Raw genomic sequence first — 9,178 nt, 5'->3', positions numbered from 1 at the left:
CTCTGCAAACTGAGCTGTCTATGCACTGCTTCCACAGGTCTTCCTGGAGTTTCTTCCCTGCCCCCACCCCTAGTTTCTGTTGCATGAGATATGGTTTCCAAACTGTATCGGTTGTAAAGAAGCTTAAAACCTGTAATTTCCAGGTGGTACATACCTCTGCTAATTAACTAATGGACTTATTAGCATGGTGCAGGTTTACTGCTCCAGCATGAAGAGCAATGGTGAGATTCAACAATACCAGGTCCCTTCCAGCATCCACAGGTAAGTGTCAGAGACATTTTTGCCTCCCTTACTTGTGCCACTTGCCTGGTCCCTTGCCCATCCTTGAGGATTTTGTCCCTAGAGGCTTACAGGTCTAGGGCTGGTCCTTCCCTTCCAGCCTGATGCATGCTGGCTTCCTTCTAGGCCCAGTGTTGGGGTTGCCTTGATTAGGTAAATCAGCAGCTGCCAGTTCCAAGAAGATGCTCCGAGGGCTGGAGCACCTGTCCTGGGAAGACAGGCTGAAAGAGTTGGCATTGTTCAGACCGAAGAAGACAAAACTTGGAGAAGACCTTACAGCACTTTCCAGTACATAAAGGGAGTCTACAAGAGAGCTGGAGAAGGACTTTTTCAAGGGCATGTAGTGACAAGACGAAGGCTAATGGGTTTAGAGGGCAGGTTTAGATTAGATATAAGGAAGAAATTCTTCCCTGTGAGGGCACTGAGGCACTAGCACAGGTTGCCCAGAGAAGCTGTGGCTGCCCCAACCCTGGAAGTGCTCCAGGCCGGGTTGGATGGGGCTCTGAGCAACCTGGGCTGGTGGGAGGTGTCCCTGCCCATGGCAGATCCCTTCTGACCCAGACCATTCCATGACTCTATGATGGACAATAATCCCTTAAATGGAAAAAGACCATAATTTACCCCACATTTGTTTCAAATTGATTTCATATTATACTGTAATATTTTAAGCTCCATAAGGAATGAGAAGGACATCTAAAGGAATTTTCATCTCTGATCTGAACTGCTACATTATAACCATGTAATTCTTCTCTTCTGCATACTTGCTAGAGTAACTTTTATCCCCCCAGCCTATTCAAATTCCCTCTGCCCAAAGCTTCTCACTTCAGTGGGCACCACTTCTATACTTCATACTGAGTTAGTATTATCTCTTCACAGGTCATGAATCTGATGCTTGCAGATCTTTCTGGGTTTTCTACAGTTCTTCAGGTAGGAATATGTGCAAAGGAAGCTTCACTGCTTCTTTTGGGTTAGAGAACTGCAGACAAAAACACCAATACAGTGTCTCTCTGCTCTGTGAGTGAAGCAAACCCAGCGTTTCAGAGCTGAGTGTGGGAATATAAGTATGTTGCATCTGTGACTTTATAAAGTGATTTGGAGACGTCTATTTTGCAACAATTGGGAAGAAACTGGGTGGGTGGTGTAGAAGAGGGGAACTGTGAAGACCAAATGTTTAGCTGTATTCAACCGTAAACAGAGTGATAGTCAGTAAACAGTCTCTCTGAAGAGAGTAATTAATAGGCACATGTGAAGAGATGGAAAAGAAGATGTATCCTTCTTCAGCAGACATCAAAGGGCAGGCTGGACAGTGAGAAATTAAGCATACCCCAAGGAGGCCACACAGCTGTATGTACATTCAGCTTGGATATGTAATGCAATGTAATGAGCTAGGAAAAGGAGGAGTGAGGGGGTAAGACAGGCAGTGAAAAAGGAGTCCTAAAGTAACAAAGGAAGGAGCAGCGTGCTCTGTGAGGATGAGAGCAGGAGCAGAGAAGCAGGGAGGTCTAAGCAGGTCAGCTCTTTCTGCAGAGGGGTCAAGTTGCAGAGAAGTTTTGCAGGATTAGAAAGAGTGATAAGACAGCACAGTAGGTAGCCTCAAAATAAGATAAGGAAACAGAGGAGGAGCCACTGAAATGAATGGTTTTTCATTGTGATTCTCCTGCCTCTTGCTACATCTGAAAGCAGAACCCTGTGGCAGTTGGCCAGTTTGACAGGGAAGGCGATAAAAATAAATTACATCCTCTGTTTCCAATACAGACTGAGAGGTTTCCAAAAGAATGGGGGAAGGGAAGTTGCAGAGAGAAAAGGTACGAGATCCAAAACTCGTTGTCTGTTCTCTATAAAGTGGTGTCACGACTGACTCCGTAACGTATGTACTTGGCTCCAAATGGGGTTTTGGAACATTCCACCTCTGGGACCAGCTGCTTTCATGAATGTTTCATTGGAAGAGAAATACCCATTCAAAATGAAGGAAATGCTCTTTTCTGTCTCTCAAAGAGCATACATGAAGCTGAGAAGAACAAGTCAGAGAAACTGAGGCCAAGCAGTTTGAGATTCCCAGTGTCCTGGGTGGTCTTTGCTGTTTAATTCTGTTCGTGTCATCTGTGGAGAATGTCTTCCTTCACAACCTGACTAAAACTCAGATGAGATACATTTTCCCAGTGAGTTTGATTCACAGTTGAGCAGAATTCATGTATGATAGCAGTGTGGTTTTGACCTACTGCTGCAAATCAGGTTTTGTGCCCCCAATTTAAATAGAGCCTAAGGAAACAGGTCTTCTTTGGGTTTCTTGGCCCAACTGAACATGCATTTTTGCTGTAAAAGCAGCTTTGACAAGGACAAGTCACCTCTCTGGGACACAGCACTGAAGGAGTACTTTTGCACAAAGCAAAAGAAACCTATGGGAAGGCTGGGACCAGCAGTATCTAGGATGAACAGTTAGCAGCACTTGCTGTGATAGGACAAGGGTAATGGCTTTAATCTAAAGGAGGGTAAGATTCAGAGTAGATATAAGGAAGAATTATTTTTTTTGATGATGAGGGTGGTGAAACACTGGAACAGGTTGCCCAGAGAGGTGATAGATGCTCCATCCCTGGATATATTCAAGGGCAGGTTGGATGGGGCACTGAGCAACCTTATGTAGATGAAGACGTCCTTGCTCACTGCAGGGGACATTGGACTAGATACCCTCTAAAGGTCCCATCCAATCCAAACTACACTGTGATCCTGTGAAACATACCCTGTGTTCTTGCATGTGCTGTCCTCTTGGGTTGTGCTCTGTGAAACTGAGGATTGCCGTGCTTTCTCTAATACTTCTGGCTGGTGTCTCAGGTGGCACATGGAGGGGAAATGTGTCTCATGCCATGCAGGAATGACAACTGTGGGTCACAGAAGGCAGGGAAGTACCTTGTATCCTAGTACTCCATCCTGTGCTTAGGGCCAAGCAATAACTGTTAGTTATCTACTATCATTCTCCCACTAAGAAAGCAGTCCAAGTTCTTGTTGAACTGCTTATTGTGGAGTAGGCCACCAGCTCCCCATGAACTGGAAATCAAAAGTGTATTTGTCCTTATGGATCCAGAACAAATATATTATTCATTGTACCTGGCTGATTTGTCCCATACCACTAGTGATTTTCCCAGGGAAAGTTGCTGCATATGACTAATGGCATTTTTTGAAGGTTAGACATTCCAAAGTTGTCTACTCAAGGGAAGAAATTTCATGTTTCAGCAACTTAGAAACATTGGCTGCAGTTACTGCAAAGAATGGAATTGCAATTAGTCTTCTGCAATCTTTATAGGCAATGCCTGACAAAGAGACATGTCAATATTGCAAGTCTGAGAGGTCAGTAAGGCAATGTCCTTTGCTGACAGACAACAGACCATCCCTCAAAACTCCCACTTGCTGGGCTGGTGGAGATAACCTTTAGTGTGAGGCAGAGCAGCTTCAGTTTTAGGGCAGGGATGCTGCCTCTGTGGTTCTTTGGAATCCTCTTTGCTGGAAAACAATGTTGTATTATCCTCCAGAGATCAGCCAGGGCTGGGCTCCCATCTGTTCATGGATCTGCACCTGTTTTTCATTTCACCAAGAGTGGCCACATTTCTAAGACTGTGGGGGAAGACAGAGAAGAAAATGAATGGGTGGCTCAGGCACTGGGCTTGTATTCAGAAGTTCTGAGTTTAAATCCTGACTCTGTAGCATAACCTTGTGAGTCCATTCATTGTTGTCTGCCTTATCTGTAAAGGAGACGAAGGACTGAATATTATTCTGGGGCATTCTCCTTACCTTTTTTAACAAGAAATAGGAGAAAATTTGTTTATTTCTTCTTTGCTTGTATTTCACCCATCACAGAAGTTTTTACAGAAGTAGATCTCTATAAAACATGCCACCCATGATTAGGAACACCAGGCACATCTCCCATCCATTTCCTTTGCACTCAGAAAAATAGAAGGGAAGTTCCTTAGAGAAGTTGCTTAGTTTCTGCCTGTGTAAAGGACAAAGCTGCTTGGACATACCTCCAGTAGCTGAGAACTGCTGTACAGGTATCTTGAGCATTTATTTGCAGCTGGTGCATGTGAATCATGAGCAGTCATTCCTTGTTGATCTGAGACTGAACCACAGGCTAACTGCAGCCAGCTTCAGGTATCTACCAATGCCCTGCCTCTCTCATGTTTTGCACTGGACATGCCATAGATGTGGCATTGTACATTTTGTAGTCCTTACACTTGCTCAGAAAACAGAGGCAAAGTTGTTGCCTCCCCCTCTGCCTACTCATTTTATTTATTGCTTCATCAGCCACACTCTGTGTGTTTATGCTCCAGTACAACAGTTTGGCTGCAGCTTGCGTTGACAGCCTGTAGATTGCTTAAGGCTAAATAAAGAGGGTAACTGCTGTCAGGTTCTGTGGAAGTTCTCAGCTGGGCATGGCAGTGCCATACTAACTGGGGACATGCTGACCTTGCCAAATGCTATCAGCTTCTGCAAGGGTCCCTAAAAGTGCTCAGTGTCAGAGATCCTTGCAACTCACTCTTTGTGAATTCTCAGCTTGGGCAAAAATCCTCTCACAGTTTTTCTGTCCTAACTGGGGATTGAGTTGATTTTAACTGTTCTCAGAGTTGTTTTTCACCTTGAGCCTCACTCAACTTCTATTGAAATCTGCCGGGGCTTGTCATTGACTTCAATGGAATTAGGCTTAGGCCTTTATCAGAAAGTTTGCTGTTTGCTGCGAGTTTGATTTCCATGTGATATATCTGGAAGCTTTCAGTTATCATCCTGCCTTTGAAATGGAAAATTGACAAACTGTTATCTCTGGGAGCTTGTTGGGTTCAGATTGGTTCCATCAGATCACAAGTAAATTGGTGCCAAGCAAGGTTGTTATTGAGTTCCTTATGTTTAATCCTCAAATTAAAAGCTACCTGTCTCATTGTTTCACACTTGAGACTGACTGGTGGTGTCTGAAATTTGCAACAATGGAAAGGGCAGGGGTTTTGCATGACCCATGCATTATGAGTTTTGTGGCAGCCTCAGAAAACCTCTAGAGGCTTGGGATCCAATGCTATGCTGAACACTACAGCACCTGCAGGTGCTGTGGCCAGAAGAGACAATTGTGATCATTTATTTTGACTTAATGCAAACTAGGAAGTGTCTCCTGAAGTCTTTATAGAGAACCATACCTCTCAATTTAGCCAATACCTAGTCATTAGAATTCTAGGTTGATTTAATTACCTCCAGTTATGGAAAGTTCATTGCAGTCTAAGGTTACTTTTCCTCAGTGTTTAAAATTTGTTCCTCATCTCTCATCTGAATGTGTTAACTTTTACTTTATGTCACTGTATGTTGCTCTGCAACTCTTCAGCTCTACAGTAGCCTCATATAGACCCTTATGCAGTCCAGTCAATCAACATTTTACTTTTTCTCCTCTCTTCAGTCAGGTATATGTTTCAGGACTCCATTCACTCATAACTCTAGTATTTGTATTTTCAGAATTTCTCCAGGTCCTGATGACTCAAATCACCATCCTATTTTTAAATGTTGGTATCACGTTAAATATTTCCATTGATACTCCCATGGTTCGCACTCACACAGCACTTTGGTAAAGCCTTCTTACAAAATCAGTTCTTTCACACTCAGATGTGTAATTTACATTGGGCTCAATGGAAACATCCATGTTACCCAGGAATGGTAAGACCAGACTTTAAACTGGCAGGCAATGCCAGTATAATGCTAACAATGAAGATGTTAATCTTGAAAGATACCACTACTGAGATTTTTTCCTCTATTTCATGACTGGGCTTTCTTTTAAGGTCTATTTTTAAGTTAATTCCATTAGACCAGGTTTTTTATAGAATGCCATGGATGAATTTGCTAGAAGGCAAACTAATCTGGACCAAATGCTCTCAAGGCATAGAGTAACTGAAAAGGAAAGGGGCCTTTGGAGATCATCTTGAGTAACTCCCCACTGAGTGCAAGGTGAAGTTTGACAGATCCAAGTGTACTGGTAAATACAACTGTGACTACAGGAGAAGGTTGAATGGCACCACACTCACCTCATAAAATTAACCTTTCATTAAGGATGTGACCTACAAATATTATGACAGATTATTACAACAGGGATGTTGCTGTTATATTTTGCTAGGCACTGTGCATCCTTTACATGTATTTTGGAGCAAAACTCTATTAGTCAGTCTAAAATCAACACAAACTCTCATGGAAGTATATGAATGACTATGAAGTCTTCTGTCTCATCAACGGCCCAAGAACTAACCCTTTTGTTTAACCACATAGTGTGCCACAAATTGACTTAAAAACCTTTTTTCTTTAATCTATATGCATTTGTATTTTCATTCTACTTTGTCAAAACAAATATGAAGAATGAACCTTCCCACTTTCTGAATTATCTTAGTAAAATTAGACTTCTGACAAAAAATCTCTAAAGTGATTTTTTTAAAAAAATATAAAATAGCTTTGTAACATTTGCTCTTCTGGTCTTATTCTTTATTTACTACAGTTTTTCGACATCTGTCCCTGTCTCTTTTCATCAAATATTTATCTGCAGCAGCTGAAAGAGCCTCATTTGTTTTAATTAAGAATAAGACCACCAAGCTGGGATCACTTCCTTGGCTCTTCCATGGTTTGCACAGACAGACAGTAGATCTTGTGAGGTTTTCTGAGGGTGGCCCATTGACAGGCCTTCCCCCCCTCCCTATATCCTTTTCTTTTGCACCATGTTTATTTTGGGATAGAGAAATGTAATCAGAGCCACATTCCGGACAAAGAAACGTTGTACAGTTAACACGCATGAGAAAGGAGGAGGATCACGTTGTGTTTCGTTTGGTGTTTCACTGTAAGAAACCATTTTCTGATTTGTGACCTCTGCAATGGAATTGTCATTGCCACAGAGATATAGGAATTGTCATAGCATAAAGGCCTCTAGTTCAACATCCTGACACTGACACCAAGTGTGTAAGCAAAAGCTGTAGAAATTCAGCTGAGGAATTGATTGAAACAACTAAGACATTTTTTTCACTTTTTGTTGCTAGCTGATATTTGTTTCATCTCTTCCCCACCCACCCAGTGTTGAGTTAAGAAGAGGAAAAAACAAAGAACAAAAAGCAACCTAAACCAACTCCTTTGTGCAAAAGTATTCTAAGGCCGTGGTACAAGCTGATGCCTATTGCTACTAAACTGTTCTAAAAGGTGTTTGTGATGTGTTGTTTTCAGTTTTGTATGTTCTAGACAAATACTTTTGAAGTGCACAGACTGCTCATGACTTCTAGAGATGTGAGATGTCTCCTGGTCTTGGGATCCCAATTAAGTTGCATAGTATAACTGACCTTTCTCAGACATCTTGATTATCTTAATCCTTGTTAATTAGACAGATTTTTAAATTAGGCTTTTACATTTGTTTAAGATTAAGGAGACCAATAAGCAACTCTTTCCATACCTCGTTTTCACTTCAAGCTTTATCTTACATGAAAAATAAAAATCAAAACAAGCCATCTGTGTGAATCAGCAGATTAAAACTGTTGTACCCTGACTTGGCAAAAATTACCTTCAATAATGATCCTATTTCAGTCTCCCGTGGCAATACATTACAGCAGAGTCATCCAATGCTTACATAGCTACTTCTTACAGTTGTTATAAAACATAGATTACCTTTAAAATGAAAAGATCTCCTCTCTTTGTAGATGTAATCCATTTAAAACTACACTCTGGAGTTGGAATTTTCTAAATTCTGAAAAAAAATATCAGACCCAAAGCCTGAGAGTAACTTGTGCACCTCTTCGTTTATTTTGTGGGCGAAGTAGAAAGAAAGGTTGATGTGATCTTGCATATCAAAAATGACCTCACTACAGCTAAAATGTTTTCCCTTATAGTACACACATGCAACAAGCATATACATAGCACATTTCAGAACACTTATATAGACATTGTTGACTTACCAAGAGGTCAAAGGAGATTTTATCTCAGCATCTTTTCCAGCTCACAGTATAATCTCCTATTCCACAGGACACAGTAATGTGGCTGCATAATGTCCTCGTGCAGATTGGTTCTGTATTTGAGACATATGGGTAAAAATGACACAGAATTGTAAGGGCAAATTTTCAGAAGAAGACACGTATATTAAGAATAAAATTGTAAATAAAACATTGGCCCCTAAGTTGTCCTGTGCTGATAGTTAATATCTAAGTAACTTCTACAGACAATGACTCACTGTATTACAGTTACAGGATTGTACTATAACTTTCTAAGATCTTGATATTGGCATAAAGGAAAAGAATCAATTATGTAACTTGGAATCAGAATTTAATCCTTTCCTTGCAAGATACTAAGACAGGAGACAGCACCATTGCTTAATCAATTGCACAACAGAAGGGCATGCAGGGACCTAAATTTTCTTTCCAGCTCTGCCACTGGATTGAGGGTGACCTTCATCAAATACTCTTTCTACTCTGCAAAATATAGCTATAAATTCTCCTTCTAAAGGCATTTGAAATGAGAAAGTACTGTTAAGTACCCTAGATTTGATGCTGACTGCTTACAACGGTAAGTGAAATCAGAGTTAAACTAATTTAAGGGAGACTTTATTAACTAGAAAGATTATGAGCTTGTCAAAAAGATATTAATTAAAGTCTGGGGACTGCTTGCCAGTGTCATTCTAAATTAATTGCTAATAGGTTACTCTTAAAAGTGGAGTGCAGCTGCAAGAACATCAGGCTCAAAGGAAACTCGATTTTGTTTATCATTCATTTTTACTTTGTTTAGCAAAGGCTTTCTAAATACCAAAGAAACCTGAAACTGCTTCTGGCAAGGCTATTTTTGATTACAAAAACATTTCTCTAATCTAAATGGCAGGATTCACACACTTACTATAACCTTCTACACTTTTCTCTCTCTCTGT

Source organism: Acanthisitta chloris, unplaced genomic scaffold, assembly GCF_000695815.1.
Source record: "Acanthisitta chloris isolate BGI_N310 unplaced genomic scaffold, ASM69581v1 scaffold6361, whole genome shotgun sequence".
Classification (NCBI taxonomy): domain Eukaryota; kingdom Metazoa; phylum Chordata; class Aves; order Passeriformes; family Acanthisittidae; genus Acanthisitta; species Acanthisitta chloris.
This window is presented reverse-complemented; position numbering follows the sequence as displayed.